The sequence below is a fragment of the Amblyomma americanum genome, chromosome 11, assembly GCF_052857255.1.
Source record: "Amblyomma americanum isolate KBUSLIRL-KWMA chromosome 11, ASM5285725v1, whole genome shotgun sequence".
NCBI classification, from domain to species: domain Eukaryota; kingdom Metazoa; phylum Arthropoda; class Arachnida; order Ixodida; family Ixodidae; genus Amblyomma; species Amblyomma americanum.
In genome coordinates this window covers 96,149,370-96,167,101 of record NC_135507.1, presented here as the reverse complement: position 1 = coordinate 96,167,101, position 17,732 = coordinate 96,149,370, and positions in this window count along the sequence as shown.

Here is a 17,732-nt window from a genome sequence, read left to right as displayed (position 1 = left end):
ATCTGGTTGTTATTCAGCGTCGTGTCCCGCGTCTCTGTTTCGTGCTGCGCTGCTCCCGTCACAAGATCATGCATCAACCAGCCCAAATTTTCACCTTGTTAAAGCACATTTCATGTAAACAGGTGAGTCTGAATGGCCTAGCCAGCAAGCATTCACGCGATTTTAGAGATGTATTACACCAGCTATAACGTAAGCATGTGCCTGAAATTTGGCACATATGTGCGGTTAGATGCCTGAAGTCTGCATGAAAAAGAAATAATTTTATTGAGCCAGAGCCGAGAAATCTAGCATTAACCTTTTGGGGCTGTCCCTGGGACGCACAACTTTTTGGACACGGCTAGCTGTGGGGACGTTTTTTGGACGTCTTCGGGAAAAATGAGAACCTCCTGGGGACATTCCAAATGTCCTGATGGAATATTTCTGGGAGATTTTGAGGAGGTTTTGTGTTTGTTGGGATGTTCCTCCAGTTAACCCTGTCCTTTGCCAGCTGCGGGCACCGTATGCCCGCAAATTTCTTAATCTCATCCGCCCACTTAACCTGCTGCCGCCCCCTGCCAAGCTTCCCTTCCATTCGAATCCAATCTTCTACCCTTGCTTTCGCAACACATGCCCTGCCCAAGCCCAGTTCGACTAGGATGTCATTAACACACATTTCATCCCTGCCCTCTAAATTCAAGTTATTTTTGCCCTCTTTCACAGTTTGACTTCTGAGCTCTGTCATTTTTTTTCTCTTCCTCTTGCTTGTATGAGTACAGATCGATGCCATCACTCGAGCTATAGTGCTGCTTTTCTTAGGGGAGGGTGAGAAGCGGCCCCTTCTGGACCCCACTTTTGATTTCTGTTTTAAATGTTTGTTTGATGCGCTGTGGGAAAGAACCAACTAAACGACGTCGCCTCACAACTTCCTATCAAGGATGAGTCCTTGCAAGGCTGCTGATAGCACTGTTAATACTTAATGTGGTTGATTTGTTAATTATTTTGTTTTTGCTTTGTGTGGAAATGTTCGTGTCGGAGGTATTTAGGGAGTCAACTGCTGTCTCACATGCCGCAGAAGAAACCGATAGCAATAATTCAAACATCTGACGTTAGCCCGAATTAAAAACTCAAATTTCGCATTTTTGTGTTTTTGTTTCACTAAGAGAGCGAGAGCTCTTAAGCTATCCTCGGTGGATCGCCTGAATTCGTTATGAGCCAACCGTTCGCAATATCTGAGGTTGACACACTAAAGTTCTTCAGCTCTTTTCGATTGTAAACGAAAAAGAAGAAAGGAACAGAGGATGCACCACTCGGCACAGAAATCCCTCAACGGCATGCGCGGAAGGCGTCGTCTACTCAATTCCTTTGTCTTGTCACAAGGTATACGTCGGCCAAACAGGCCGATGCTTCAATGAAAGGCTAAGGGAGCGCAAGAATGATTTATCAGGTACATCACTCAGGAATCTGTCAGTCCACTTCTTTCACTCCCTCCCTTCTCCCTTCCCTTACGGCGCGGTTCAGGTGTCCAACGATATATGAGACAGATACTGCGCCATTTCCTTTCCCCCAAAACCAATTATTATATTATTGCCGAAGCTGTGACGCAAAAAACCCATGCCACCCAATGTTTGAGAAAGCCACTGTGTTAAAAAAGCACCGGAACAAGCTGACACGTGAAATTGTGGAAGCCACCGAGATTTTGAGGCTCGAGGGTGAATGTGTAAGCGCACCCTCGGTTTCACTGTCGGATAAAGAGTTATCCTTTCTTTTTGCATCGGTTTGACTTTATCTTGGTTTTACAAGGAGTCATATTCTCTGCTTTTTAGCCAATCTCCCTTTTATCGATTTTATTACTATCTTTTTCTTGCTTTTAGACTTACTTTTTGTTAAATGTCATTTTTTTATATTTTATCTTTCTCTCTCTGTTTTACTGCATCTCATATCATACCTTTACCCGTGTGTTTTTGTTGGCTTCACCTTTCTTGCTCATCCCAGTTTTTGTTTTTTATCCTTTTAGTTATCTAGCGCACTTTGTCTTCTGTGTTTATCTGCGTTAATTGATGGCTTCATCTGTTTTGTTAAATTTTCGTTTGCGTACCCAATCACTATTGTGTTTTCATTGCGTTTTTTTTTCTTGCCACTACGTCTTTATCATTTTACACCACGTTTCATCTTTGTTGGTGTGTATGTTTTGGTTCAATGTTATCGGACCCCTTCTTGCAAATTCCTTTAGTCAAACCGCACCACTGTTTCACGTGTCGGAGGTTTTTCTTTTTTAAATGACTTGGTAAAAGATATTTTTTTTGTCTCATCTAGTTCTGGTTTTAAGCTGCCCTGTTCAATTCTTTGGATTTTAGCCCTTGTCATTTTACCACTACTTGTCATATCATTTCTGTTGCCACGAGTGCATAAAATTTTGCGCCGCTTGTCGGTGCCTGTGTTTTGGGTATATATGCAGTGTTTCGGTGTTCTTGAATAAAGTTGGAAGTTCAGCGCCTGTGACGTCGTCTTCTATGTCTTCTGTCCGTGTTTTTAAGCGCGGTCAACAAAATAGTAGCTCAGCTATGCCAGGATATACGTAGCGAAAGCTAAGGCATAACATGGTTAGCCTTGGTCAATCTTGGTTGCAAGTCCAGGTTAGTCTGGTTGTCTAGCTATATATGTTATTTTCGCATTAAAATCGACACAACTGTGGTTGTGGCGCACGTGAGCTCTCCTTTTCAGTCCTCCGACATGTTATCAGGCATGCGACGCAGCTGGCGAAGCGAGCGGAGGCGAGCGCAACGACGAGGAACGCGGTATGACGTCATACCAAACGACGGCAGCGAGCCGCGCGGAGTTACGTCATGCCGGATCGAAGTAATAATAATAATAATGTTAATAATAATAATTTGTTTTGGGGAAAGGAAATGGCGCAGTACCTGTCTCATATATCGTTGGACATCTGAACCGCGTCGTAAGGGAAGGGATAAAGGAGAGAGTGAAAGAAGAAAGAGGTGCCGTAGTGGAGGGCTCTGGAATATTTTCGACTACCTGGGGACCTTTGACGTGCACTGACATCGCACAGCACACGAGCGCCTTAGCGTTTTGTCTCCATGAAAACGCGGCCGCCACGGTCGGGTTCGAACCCAGGAACTCCGTATCAGTAGCCGAGCGCTCTAACTAATGAGCCGCCACGGTGGGGCAACAAAGCACAGTAACCGCCTCACATATATCGGTGGACACCCGAACCGCGCAGTAAAGGAAGGAATAAAGGAGGGAGGGAAATAATGATTGGTTTTTTGGGGGAAAGGAAATGGCGCAGTATCTGTCTCATATATCGTTGGACACCTGAACCGCGCCGTAAGGCAAGGGATAAAGGAGGGAGTGAAAGAAGAAAGGAAGAAGAGGTGCCGTAGTGGAGGGCTCCGGAATAATTTCGGCCACCTGGGGATCTTTAACGTGCACTGACATCGCACAGCACACGGGCGCCTTTAGCGTTTTTCCTCCATAAAAACGCAGCCGCCGCGGTCGGGTTCGAACCCGGGAACTCCGGATGGAGGGAAAGAAGAGCAAACTGAAAATTGAAGTTGCATTTTGAGGAAAGGCGCGGCGCTGCGCAGCGGCAGAACACCTGTGGCTCAATGCTACTAGTGGCGGATGCGCAGTTGTGACTAGGGAGCGAGAGAGAGATCACATTCCATTTCATTCCAAAAACTTTTATTTCCATCAGAAATGGAGACCCCCTACTCCCTACCCCTGGCGCGCAGGCCTAGGGGCAGGGGCCGGGGCCTCCGCGACTAGATGCATGCAAAGAGTTGCTGGCTCTTCGCGGCCTCTACCGCCAGATGGATGGCTTTCCTCTGCATGGCAAGGTCCGCGCTTTGCAGAAGGGTCTCCCAGGCTTCTCTACTATTTATTCCTTCATTGACCCCTGGGGAGTGTGTGCATTGCCAGATTATGTGGTCGAGGGTCCCCCTCTCCCCGCATTCCTTACATTTATTGTCTATGTCTTCGTCTTTGAGGACGTGTGATGCCCATACCGGATTTATGTAGTTTCCTGCTTGTAATCTGCGCCAAGTTGTTGCCTCTCTGTTTCCGAGCTCTTTGTCCGGTGGAGGGACAGTTCTTCGCTGTAATCTGTAGTTTTCTATTATCTCCGTGTATGTCTGTAGTCTCTCGTCAAGCTCCTTGCAATCGGGCGGCTCTGCTCTTGCCCGAAGGTAGAGATCTCGGGCTAAGAGGTGCGCCGCCTCGTTGCCTGGAACTGACGTGTGAGCTGGTGTCCATATGAGGCTAATTTACCCATCAATTTTCCTTCCAACTAGTATTCGCACCGCTTCTGGTGCTACTCTGCCCCTTCCGTAATTGTAGATGGCTGTTTTGCTGTCGCTTATTATGTAACTTGCCTTGGTGCCTACGCAAGCAAGCGCTATTGCTACTTCTTCCGCTACCTCTGGATTGCGGCTGCGTATTGTTGCTGCCCAGATTGCTTTACCTTGGCCATCTACTACCGAGGCTACTGCTGCTCCCAGTTTGCCGCTCGCCGCATCTGTGTACGCCACCGTCTCGCTGTTTACTTCGCTGAAGCGTTTCACTAGTGCTTCAGCTCTTTTTTTCCTCCTTTCCTTATTGAAGGTGGGATGCATGTTCTTGGGAAGTTGGTCAATCCTCAGCTGTTCCCTGATTTTTCTTGGAATATCCTGTTTATTTTGCATGCCTTTGTCCGTCTGCAGTCCCACCATGCTTAGAATGGCCCTGCCTGTGTATGTTTGGCTGAGTCTTTCCTGCTGGGCGGTCCTTACTGCTTCGGCTATTTCTTTCCAGGTATTATGGATTCCCATTGCTAGGCGTCTTTTGGTGGAGGTGCTTATGGGTATTCCGAGTGCTCGTTTGTAGCATCTCCTGATTATTGAGTCCAATTTATCTCTTTCTGAGGCCCGGATGTTTAGATATGGTGTAGCGTAGCTGAGTCGGCTGATGACGTACGCTTGTAGCAGCTTAACTAGGCTCCTTTCCTTTAGCCCTCTTCCCTTGAGGGCTATTCTTCTGAATATCCCAGTCATCTGTGCTGCGTAGCCTTCCAATTTCTTTATGGTTTCATCGTTGTATCCGTTACTTTGAATGAAAAGACCTAATATTCTTATTTTGTCTACTTTGGGTACTGGTTTGGTTTCCGACCATGATGTTGAGATCGCTGTCTTTTTTCAGCCTTAATGATTTGGGGTTGTACATAAAGAGTTCTGATTTTTCTGGTGAGCAAGCAAGCCCCCTAGCTTCTACGCACTCTACCACTGTATCTGCAGCCGTTTGCAGCTTGTTCTCTATTTCTGCGTCGCTACCTTTGTTTATCCAGACATTTATGTAGTCAGCATACATGCTGAAATTTAGGTTTTTTATTCTCCCAAGTTTAGCTGGGAGACCCCTCATTGCCAGATTTAAGAGGAGTGGGGAGAGTACCGATCCTTGTGGGGTACCTCTGTTTCCCAGCTCTATTTCTTCCGATTCCAAATCTTGGTATCTTATCTTTGCCGTCCTGTCTGTCAGGAAGTTCTTTATATAATTGTAGGTCCTGCCTCCTACGCCTATTGCCTGAAGTTCTGTCAGGATTGCCTCGTGTTTGACATTGGCAAAAGCTTTCTTGGGGTCTAGACCTAGGATTGCTTTTATATCTCTCGATCGCGAGTCTATGATGTCGTGCTGGAGTCTCAACATCACATCCTGGGTGCTTAGGCCCGGCCGGAATCCGACCATCTCATTCGGCCATAGTTCATTATCTTCCATAAATCGGGTTAGCCTCGTTTGGATTACATGTTCCATTAGTTTCCCTACACACGATGTGAGGGAAATCGGCCTGAGGTTCTCAAGCTTAAGGGGCTTGCCCGATTTGGAGATTAGTATGATGCTAGCTTCTGTCCATTGTTTCGGAAGTTCACCCTTCTCCCATACCTGCTGTACATATTTTGTTATAGCTGTGATCGACTCATCGTCTAGATTTCGTAGCATTTTGTTTGTTATTCTATCTGGTCCTGGGGCCGATTTCGTTTTAAGCCTGATTATTTCCGCTCTCACTTCAGCCTCCGTTATGGGTGCGTCTAGCTCCTCATTTGGGGGTCCCCCGTATTCTGGTAGGCTGGTGCGAGTCACGTTTCCTATGTATGTTTGCTTGATTTCGTCCATGAAGCTCTCGTCTGTTCCGTCGTATTTATGTCGCGTCTTGGCTAGTCTTATGTTTGTCTGCGACCTGGATTGGGTTGGGTCTAGTAAGTGTCTTAGAATGTTCCATGTTTTTGCTAGACTCATGCCTTTTTCCATGTCGTCGCATTTGCTGCACCAATTTTGTTCGCATAGTTGTAGTGCGTATTTCTCGATTTCGCGATTTAATCTGGCTATTCTTCTTTTTAGATTCCGGTTCCATTTCTGTCTTTTGAGCCCGTTTTCTAGACTACCTTTTGCCTCCCACATGTGCAGTAGTTTGTTGTCTGCTATGAGTGGGGCGTCTTGGCCTTCTAGAGTTACCGTTGCTTCGGCGGCATGTCTTTTGAGTGTGTCTGTCCAATCTCCTAGGTCCGTGATGGTTGCGGCTGAGGATTCCTCCCACCGCTTTCTAAATTTGTCCCATTCTGTGACTTTTGGCTGTTTTAACTGTTTTTCTTTGACTCCCTGCATTAGCGTAGTGGCAATTATATAGTGGTCGCTGCCTAGGTCTTGTCCTGTATTTTCCCACGTTACTGTTCTGGTGTTTTTGGAGAGTGTTAGATCGGGTGTGGTGTCCGCGGTAACACTGTTTCCTTTTCTAGTTGGGTTTCCTGGGTCGGTGTGTAGTGAGAGGCTCAGTTCTTGTATATCCTCCCACAGCTGCCTTCCCTTGCCGTCTCTCCTGTTGTATCCCCACTCCTCATGCAGCGCATTAAAGTCTCCTACGATGAAGAGGGGGTTCTTTCCCGCTGCTTTTAGAGCTTTTCGGAAGATGGCCCTGAACCTGATCTTTTTCTGTTTAGGGCTTGAGTAGATGTTTAGTAGAAAGAGACTGGGCTCCTCTTTCCTACCCGTAAGCATCTCCACTGAGACTCCGTCTATGTCCCTGGATTGAATATGGTGTTCAATTGTTGCTGTTTCTTTTCACTAGGGTTGTTACCCGCGATTTTTCCCCTTTATCACTGTGAAACGCCTGATATCCTGGGAGGGATGCTAATTTCCCGGTCTCTTGCAGCGCTATTGCTAGCGGCTTCTCTACTAATGTGTCTATGTAGTTTTGCAGTAATGCTCGCTTGCGTTGGAATTCTCGGCAGTTCCACTGCCAAATGATAGACTTATTTTGGGCGTTTCTGGCCATATTGAATTTGAGTAACAGTGTCCTCTAAGTTTTTCTGTCGCTCTCCAAGGGCAATCAGCTCGGTTCTTTGTGTTTGTAGTGCGGTTCTCTGCGCCTGCAGTTCTGCTGTTATGCTTTCAAATCTTTGATTTATTTTCTCTTGTATCTGGCTGAGTGCAGCCATGACCTGCGCCATGAAGTCTCTTTGTTCTGTCAGCATCGCTTTTATCGCGTTCCTATTTGCTTCACATTCATTCTTTAGCTCTACCCATATGTCTGTTTCATTATCTCCTTTTCGTTTATGTGGGGGTCTTCTGACTGTTTCTGCCTCCTCCATTTTCTCTCCTACCATTTCCTGCCGCTTGAGTGTTGGGGTGGGAGGGGGGTAGTTTGTTGAGCTACCTGTATGTGTTGTGCGGGTTGTGTGCGGGGAGGGGAGGATGTTGCCTTTTCTCATTCTTTTTGTGCTTTCATGAGGTTATTTATGAACCCTTGAAGCTCATCTACTTTTTTCTTTAACTGTTCTATTTCTCTGTCCTTATCATCATTAGCCTGGGAGGGCCCTTCTACAAAGCTTACTTGTTTGGGTTCTCTGCTTGGATCCCTGCTTCTGCTCCTTCTATTACCCCAGGGGTCCTTTGATCTCGATCTCTTACGTCCCCTGGTCTCCTGGCTCCCGGGGGTCGGCGGGTTTCCTTTGCTGTTTCCTCCCAGCTTGGGGAAGTCCTCCTTGCGGAGTTTCTTGTCTCCGTCCGCCGGGGGTTTCTGTTGCTGGGTCGCCAGCTCTTCTTGTTTGTCCTTTTTAATCTCCCAGATTCTTTTCTTGATTTCGTAAGGTGTTCAGTATAGCTCTTCGCACTTTTTGTCGCCGAGTGGGTGCTCTTTTCCGCAGAGCTGGCACTTGGCTTCGCATTGGTGATCTTCCTGCCGGTTTTCTTTTCCGCATCCTCGGCACTTTTTGTTGTCTGGGTTCGGGAACACGTCCGATCTGTGCCCCATTCGGCCACACGCATAGCATACCTCGTACTTTTTCTTGTACAGGACGCATCTCGTCGGCGTGGGTGAAAGGTACACTTGCCTTGGAGACGTGCTCTCTTCGAAGAGGATAAGCACGGCCTTCGTTGCCTTTCCCAGTCTTCTCACTCCTAGGATTGGGGGGTTCTTCGCGCTGAAGTACTCCAGTCTCTCTTTGATTTCGTCTTCAGTCCATAATAGAGGGGCGTCGTATATGACGCCTTTTCCGCTGTTCTCCGGCGCCGCCACGTATGCGTTGACGCTCACCTTTTCCTTGCCTATCGTCAGCTGTCTGGTCACTGCGTATTTATTCCTCTTTATTTTGTCCTTCGTTGCAATGAGGATCAATTGCTGCTTTGTGTTGAACGTGATGATGTCGTTCACGCCTTTGTCGCTTGCCCCAGCCGCTGCGCTGATTGCATCAGCCAGGAAGGCTCCTCCGAATTTGAGTAATTTTTCCAGTCCCCCTTGAGGTCTCATAATTATCTTCTCGTAGTCGGGCGTAATTCTCGTATATTGCCTTTCCACCGACTTTTCTGCCTTTCTTCATCCTTCGCGTCGCTCCACTGCACGCTCTCGTGCGTCTCGGTTCCCGGCCACGTGACCGCTATCTTCTATCTCCGCCGGGGCTATTTTCCTGGTTTTCTTCGCTTTGAGCCATTGACCCGGTATCAGCAGCTCTTCCGGATCTATATCCGTGCCTTCTACGACTTCCATTTCTCTTAGAGTCGCCTGCTGGAGGCCCTTAGGCCTCGGTTCCTTCCCTCGCCGACCTAAGCCTCGTTAGGCTTAACTCCGCTTGCTACACGTGGGGTTCCGCAAGCCTCGAAGATCAAGATAACTCGGTCCCACCTTGTGAATATCGGTGCGTCCGATGATGGAGCTTCCTTGGTCGGTGATTCCAGACAGTTTCTAAGCGTCCTGGGTGCTGCGTCGCCCCCGTTGTCGTTGGAGCTCGTCGGACGCACGTCCGACCACCTCGACAGCCGGCGGAGGAATCCAGCGAGAGGGAAATGCGCCGTGTGTCGTCACTGCTGCTGGCGCATGCGCAGCACGGCTCTCCAGGAATCAAGCGAAACTGCTCAACCTGTGGCCAGTGAATCTTTCGCTTTAAAAACCGAGCTGCGCCGGACGGGAGCAGCAGACAGGGAGCAGAAGGAGATATTAAGCGAGAGAGAGGCTCTCCCGTCACATCGCCGTGCCCCTTTATGCGAGCCCGTTGTGCTCCCGGGCCCTGTGCCCATAATGTAACGGCATTTTTACTGTACATAAATGTTTCGTTGACTCACCGTCACCTTGACCGTTTCATCGCTCAGCCCTGCGCAACAGCCGCAGCAAGCTGGGATGCCCCGGTCCTAACAGTACCCGGCTGCACTGGGGATCGAACCCCGCACCTCCCGAATGCGAGGCGGATGCTCTACCGCAAGGCCACGCTTCGGTTCCAATGTTTACGGTTTGCCAAAAGAGTTTCCGCCCAGCCATTCACGGAACAGGTCAGGGCCAGATCAAATTCTAGAGGCCCGTGTGCTGTGCGATGTCAGTGCACGTTAAAGAACCCCAGGTGGCCGAAATTTCCGGAGCCCTTCACTACGGCGTCCCTCATAGCCTGAGTCGCTTTGGGATGTTAAACCCCCCTAAACCAGGGCCAGACCATTTCCCAAGAGCTAGTCCCATAAGTTAAAGAGCGAAGTGTGACATTCCTTGTGTGCTACGAGGTACATTCCTTGTGTGTGCATCGAGTTGGGGCTTAAGGCCGCCCCTCTTTTCCAGCTGCATACCTTTGCAGAAAGCAGGACGCCGGCACACGCGGAAACCGAGAGCCCCGAGTACATACGGGGAACGAAAATTGTCGCTTGACGCACGGACCCCCTCCCCCCCCCCCCTTTCGACGTGGGCTATCGCCGGGAAGGCACCCACAGCTTCCCGCCGTGCCTCGTGAACAAAAGCGCATTCCCAGGAGGGCCGTGACGGACACCTGTCATGGCGGACAGGCAAGACTCGCCAAGAATGTGGGAAGACAGGGGCGACCCTTAATCTGGTTTCCCGGAGCGACAGACGAACCCCTTCATGCTTATTAGCTGTGTCCCGCCGTCGGTAGCCCGGCAGCATCGTGGGCCCTTTCGCCCCCTCCTCTGTTGCTGACGGGCGACGCGGACCGATGGTGGGTGGCGGTATGCATGCATGGGGCAAGGATTAGCTCCGAAGGGAGAGCCTGTGGATACTCTCACTTGAGAGAGAGTTGTGGCGTTTTTGTTTATTTAGTTTGTGTTGTTAACAAGACTCTGGGTTCGAGGCTAAGCCCAACCCAAGGGGTTGTCCCCATCTCGCATGTTATTTTTGATTGGAGAATTGATGCTTTGGGCGGGCCACTGAAAATGACCGCCCTTAGTCCTTTGTTAATCAAGTGCTAAAAGCGCATGTAAACGGATGCAGTCCAGTCTGAGCTGGGGCTCCATGCTTAGCATGTAATGTGATGCTACTTAGGCACTAACCTGCCCGGTCGATGAGTAAAGAAGTGCAAAGTTTGTTCTTTTGTAAATTCAGTTCTGCTTTTTCCAGTTTAACTCTCTGTATATGTATGTTGTAAAATTATGCTCTGCTGTCATCATCTACAAGCTCGCCTCCTGTTCATCTTCCAAGCCGAACGACACTAGAGGAAGGGTTTGTGAACCATCCTCGAAGAAACGGACGACTATTGAAATTCTACTGCATACACGCTCAGGACGACATCGTTCGCGAAGAGGGCCTTCAGCGCCGAAGCCCGACGGCGTGCAGCTTCTGCCAGCAACCGCTCGAGCCCAACTCCGGAGCCACTCCATCGCCCCCATGAAGTCGTCGGCACGTAAGCTCGGACGCCCCAGCCTCTGATGTATAATCTTAATCATGTGTAATTATTGAATATACCTGTTTGTTCAAACTGAGCCATACGGTGTCTCTTTGCCTCTCCGTCCCGTGTGGACCTGCGCATTATGGGGGTCATCACAGAAGGAAGCTCAATAACTGGTGGACCCCCATACCAGAGACTGCTCTTGTACCAACTTAGGTTTGGTCATCCTCGGGCTCGAAAGCCCTGACAGCGAGCGTGGCGGACCGGTCCAATACTGCCTCCTCGATGATCAAAAGTGGGTCCAACCACGAGCATCGGAGAGGCGGGGTTGCTACGGCTCGTGCTGCGCACCCCTGCCAGACGCCGAAGCGTTCTCGACTTGAGTAACCTCTTCGTGCCGCGCACTTCAAGCGAGAGCCCGATTCTTCGAAATTTTCATAAGCGTCTCGAATTCGACGCCGGCCCTGGTGTACAAGTCAGGACCTATCGCCTACGCGCTCTAAGCGCGAGTGTGGGTACCGCTTTGAGACCATAGGAGTGTGGGCTTCATCCCACACCCTTAGCTGTGGTTAAGGTCGCCCGTGTAAATGCGGTATTATGGTCTCACAGCGGTACTATACTCACAGACTCTCAAGGGCAGGGCTTAAAGTCTGGCTCCATCGAAGGCGGGTCTCTAGTGATTCGAGCACAGGTGGAGAGGGTAATAGAGGAAGAGAGAGAAAGCGGCTGGCAGGTTGTTTTACGCATAGTTTTATACAAAGGGGAGAAATAAATTTAAGGGTGTTTTTTTCTCTCAGTTTGTAACATAGTTTTATAAAAAGTGCTTGAAAAAATCATACATTTATGACCCAGACCTTAAACTCCAGCTAGCTCAAACCACCACCATTTTGCTTGACGATGGATGGATGGATGGATGGATGGATGGATGGATGGATGGATGGATGGATGGATGGATGGATGGATGGATGGATGGATGGATGGATGGATGGGTGGATGGATGGATGGATGGATGGATGGATGGATGGATGGATGGATGGATGGATGGATGGATGGATGGATGGATGGATGGATGGATGGATGGATGGATGGATGGATGGATGGATGGATGGATGGATACGGCTGAACCCTTTACATCGGGCGGTGGCTCAAGCCACCTAGCCATGTCTTGTGAAATTTTACTCCTGTCTTGCTTTTAGCCACCAATCAGATAACCTTCGCTTGGTTACTTCTCACCTCTTAAAATCCACTTTCCCTTCACTATCCCTAAACCCCAATGCCTTGGGTAAGTCAGCCCCGCTGCCTTCCACTGTAGGGTGAAGCCCTTTACAGGAGAGTATCAAGTGCAAGTGTTCAGCCGTTTCCTCCTCCTCTCCGCACGCAATGCACAAAGTGTCTATCTCCTGGTACCTGACTCTATACGTCTTAGTCCACAAAACTCCAGTCCTGGCCTCAAACAACAAAGAACTTCCCCTACAATTATCATAGATATTTTCTTTGACAATTTCCTGTTTAAAGGTCCGGTATGTTTCCAGTGCCGATTTCGTCAGCATCCCTGTTTTCCACAAAGCTCTCTCTGTTTCTTTAACCTTTTTCTTAACCGATAATTGCTGATTTGCCCCCTTACTGCTGTCCAGATATTTGCTTGTCAATTTTCTAGTTCGCTTTCTCCATTTCGTGTCAACATTCTTTATATACAGGTATCTGAAAACTTTCCTAGCCCACCGCTTTTCCTCCATTTTTCTCAATCGTTCCTCAAATGCTATCTTACTGCTAGCCTCTCTGCTCTCGAAAGACGCCCATCCCATATCACCCTGTACCCCCTGATTTGGTGTATTGCAATGTGCTCCCAAAGCTAACCTCCCTACTCCCCGTTGCCTAATTTCCAGCCTTGCTTGAACATCTGGCCTCATACACAGGACCGCATTACCGAAGGTCAGGCTAGGGACCATCACCCCTTTCCAGATCCCTCTTACCACCTCATACCTATAGTAATTCCACAGTGCCCTATTTTTCATGACAGCTGCATTCCTACTAGCTTTATTCATTACATATTTTTCATGCTCTGTCAGATACTCAACACTGTTATTTATCCACACCCCAAGATACTTGTACTCATTCACTACTTTTAGCACGAACTCCTGTATTCTATGCTCGCCGCCGTCTTCATTAAATATCATGACTGCAGATTTTTCCTTACTATACTTGAAGCCTAATCTATCTCCCTCTGTACTGCATATGTCTAACAACTTCTGCGGGTCTTCCTTGTTGTCAGCCATTATCACTATATCGTCCGCGTATATTAGTCCCGGTAATGTCTGTTTAATCAATTCCCCTTCCTTGAAAAAAGATAGGTTGAAGCCTAGTCCGCTCCCCTCTAGCTTGGTCTCCAACCCTTGCAGGTACAACATGAACAACAAAGGGGACAGAGGACATCCTTGTCTAAGCCCCCGCTGTATCTCTACAGGCCCTGATACATTTTTTCCCCATTTTATGAGCACTCTGTTACCTCTATATATATCTTTTAAAAGATTAATTACTCCATTTTCCACATCCAATGTGCCCAGTATGTCCCACAAATGCTCCTGAGTAACGTTGTCATAGGCTCCCCTAATATCCAGAAATGCTGGCCATAAGGGCCTATGTTCCTTTTCCGCAATTTCTATACACTGTGTCAATGAAAATAGATTGTCCTCCAACCTCCTTTGTTTCCGGAACCCATTCTGTAGTTCCCCTAACACCCCCTCGTTCTCCACCCAAGCCTGCAGTCTATCCTTTATAATTTGCATCACCACCCTGTAAACCACAGATGTCACTGTTGTGGGGCGATAGTTACTTACGTCTGCTTTGTCCCCCTTTCCCTTATATATCATGTTCATTCTACTTAATCGCCATTCATCGGGGACTTTCTCATCCACTATCATTTTGTTCACTACCTGTATGTTTGCTTGGATTTTGGTCCTAACTTCTTTATCAACATAATCTGGATACCATCTGGTCCTGTTGATGTGCCACTACCATCCTGAATCCAAGCGCCGCCACCCGATGCGCTTGCTCGTGCAGGCTGGGGCATGCCCCGGCACACGAAAACCTCTCTCCACGTACCGAGTACGAGCAGTGGCTTTCATTGCTTTTTTTTCGTTTATTTTGCAACACACATACGGTGTATGCATGTGTTCGGCGCAAGGCAGAAAAGTGGCAGGAAGAAACTCCGTTCTAAGACGGTGAAGCTATCTGAACAGTGTACAGTGGACTGTGGTGCGTGCGTGCACGAATTTGGAGGGCGGGTCTGTGTATGATCGCTTGTAAAAAGAAAATATCGCTGTGCGCAGATTCCGATTCACCAATACCCAAAGATAATTAATGAAGGTGAGGGCGCTCTACGGCCCTCGTCAATATTGGAGGAGGGTCTGGGACATCCCCTGACTTCAAGCCCTGCGAGTCAAGGGACACAAGCGGCAGTTCTGCTAACGCTTCGCCCTCGCTCTCTTAGCCTACTGAGACGCCCGTAGGCCTCAGCGTCTCCCGGAGGGGGAACGAGGGCAGACCCTAGCAGCGCTGCCGAGTCATTCAAGGGCTCGGGTTACATAGGAACGTCCCTATAGACCTCCTGCATGTTTGTAAACAAACGAGGTGGCGCTGCAGTCGCTAGCGAGCTCGTGGTAGGCAAAAGGTCGGGGAGTGGCGTCGCAGATAGGTGTTGAGCGCGGGTTTTCCAAGGCTTGTAGGCGCGTTTCCAGTTTCTGCGAATCATAGCAATGGTCGATGCTTCCAACTTAGTAATTTGTTGAAGTACACGAGCTCGCGTTGGCCACGTGCGGCCTATAAAGAGAAATAGTTTGCCACTGTATTGTATATATGGTTAGTAGTAAACATGTAGAAAGCGTTCCTGCCATTTATGCGCTAGGCATTGAGTAAAACAAGTTTTGACACTCTGCACTAGTGTCATTGCACTAGTTTTGCACTCTGCACTAGGACAATAGTGAGGGGGAGCGCTGGCCTTGTTTCGTCGGAGCAGACATGCGCTCATCGTCTGCTGACATACGTACGTGTCGCGCTGTGCGAAAAGTGGGGACAGCGTCGTCTCCCTGATCTCCTGTCTCGCTTAGCGCTGTTTTTAACAGCATGACCACGCACCAGCCAGGCCGACTTGTCCTCTTGTTAAGCTAGTCGATTTGGTGAAAATTTTTTATTTCTAGAATTATTTTCTTTCCTAGCCCTGAAGTCGTTTCGTGACGAAAAATTATAGCAAAATATTGAGTACAAATTTATAAATTATGCTTTTTAGAAGTGTGGTCGTCAAAAATTGTGAGGTAATTTCTTTGATTTCAGTGCCGCATTTCTTTGACCAAAGCGAAAGCGAAGATGCCATAAACGAGAGAATAAACTTTAAGGTTTGTTTTGTGACCCCTCACATTTTCTGCGACTGGATCACTCACCTTCGTAATTCGCATGAAAACCAAATGATTCAGTTTGTCGCAAACTATTCCTGAGCGTAATAAATCTATTTTTTTCCCTACACGTGCAGTAGTTAGTTATTTCTTGTAAGAAACGTTTTCATGTAACTAGGCATGCATAAGTACTGATCATATAGAAAAAGAACTAATCGCGTCAATGTACAGAACAGGGCTTTATGTACATGCTGTCATAAAAAAACTGCGCACTATCTACTCAATTATTTGAGACCTTGGGGGGACTTGACGACGGTGTTAATTATAATTACCCAGAACTGCGCCAGGTATAGCTATAAATAAAAGGAATGACTGAAACTAGCGTAGGAATTTCATATTTGCACCAAGTTTAGTTACATATCGCATGCATGAATAACGAAAACACTTTTCATTGCCGCGTCCCCTCTCAATCTCGCCACGTGTTTGTTAGTAGCACGCCTGCAGCTTCTTCTTTCCAAACAAGCTTCGCGATCATGTACTACCTCATGAAACATGCATGATGCAATGAAAAAGCATATGGCGTTTAGCCCACTTAAGGTACGCTATTCTAAGCACACCAACGCGGCCGCGCAAGATTGACACAACTTACCAGACTTCTTTCTACTCGAATGAAATAATTACGTCGTCATATCAAGAAATAGTTTCAAGTAAATATTAAATGTCATAAAACGCGCCATTAAAACATGGTGTGCTATTAACAAAAAAACGCATTCCTTGGGGGCGAGTGAACCTGTCGGCGCCCCGTGCACTCAGGCTCAAGGTGATAAGTACGTGTGCAGCTGCATATGTCTTTTTTTTCCTTGAGCAATTATCAGCCTACTATCCTGATGTTCAAGGTAATGAACGCAGTAACTTGCATGCTATTAAGCGCATTGAGTGGCAGTGCCTATCGACTCCCAGACTTCGCGCTTTACTACCTTGGCCCAATGCCTGTTAGCCAGTTTCCGAATGCGGCATTTATGCGCGAGAAACCTATCGAGGCTAATTTAATATTTTTTATGCTACTACGCGGATCCAGCAGTGACGCAGCTGGTCAATACATGCTGCTTCTGCAGTGCACAGGCTTGAAGCAGCCGCCGGTAGCTGCGGCAGCTGCGGTAGGCACGGGCAAGCGGAACCTGTTTTGCCTACCATGCGAAAGTCGCTGCTAACATCAGCGCCACCGCATCTTCGTGACGTCGCGGGGTGAAGGAGGTCCATAGCCTTGATGACTTTAGTAAACAGGAATTTCCCTGCAGCGAATCTGCTTGAGACTTATCCATAGCACCTTATCCCTAGGCTGCCACGGCATACGAACTCTCTCGCTTCGGGTCCTGAGAAAGGGTCACCACCATTCCACTCCAAAACCATCATTAGCGTCGCCTCCTATCCGCTGGATTACAGGAGCGCGCAAATACTCCCAGCGTTGCACCTAGGGCCTTCATCACCAATGCCAGCACCTCGCTAGCTTACAGGAGGACGCTACCCCTCCCAGTGTTCGCCGTCCTAGGAGCAATTAAACCTAGCACTCCACCGCCCCGGTCACAAACTTACTGTGTCCAGGTAGCCGACACTCCGGTTGACAGCCAACTGCGCAGAATTAAGTCCCGCCCATCATCAGTGAATGTGCCAATGTTCTGTTGGGACCGCGGTTCACCACTCACCCAAAACCGTCAGCTCCGAGGCGCCGTACCCCATATAGGGAGCACAAATTAGCCCTTTTTTCAATACGGTCACCTCAGGTGAGAGCTCACCCATGGTCTTGGGAACCCAATTGCAGCCAACCTTTGGTTGCTTTGAAGGCTCACGCCAACCGAGCCCGGCTGAAGAGACTGAGAACTTTTGTAATACAATCTCCATCTTCTAAATGTTGGCCGCCCCTGCCAACAGGGCGTTTTTCCCAGATGAAGTTGGGTCCACTTTCCAAAAGTTGAGGTCCCATGATGGCCGAGCACCAGACCTGGAGCGCCCTCGTACGTATTTCACCGGTAGGTACCCTACGACAACGAAGTGCCTCCCATGGCCTTGGCGGATACTCGACCACAAGGCCAACCATGGTTGGAAAGGGGGGCCCGACAGCCCCTACAGGAGGGAGCGCCATGGGCCCCTTATCCAGATGGAGCCCCCTGAGCGGCCGAGCACCTGGCCAGAGGTCATCTGTACCCATTTATGCCGGTGGCACTCCGGGCCCTCC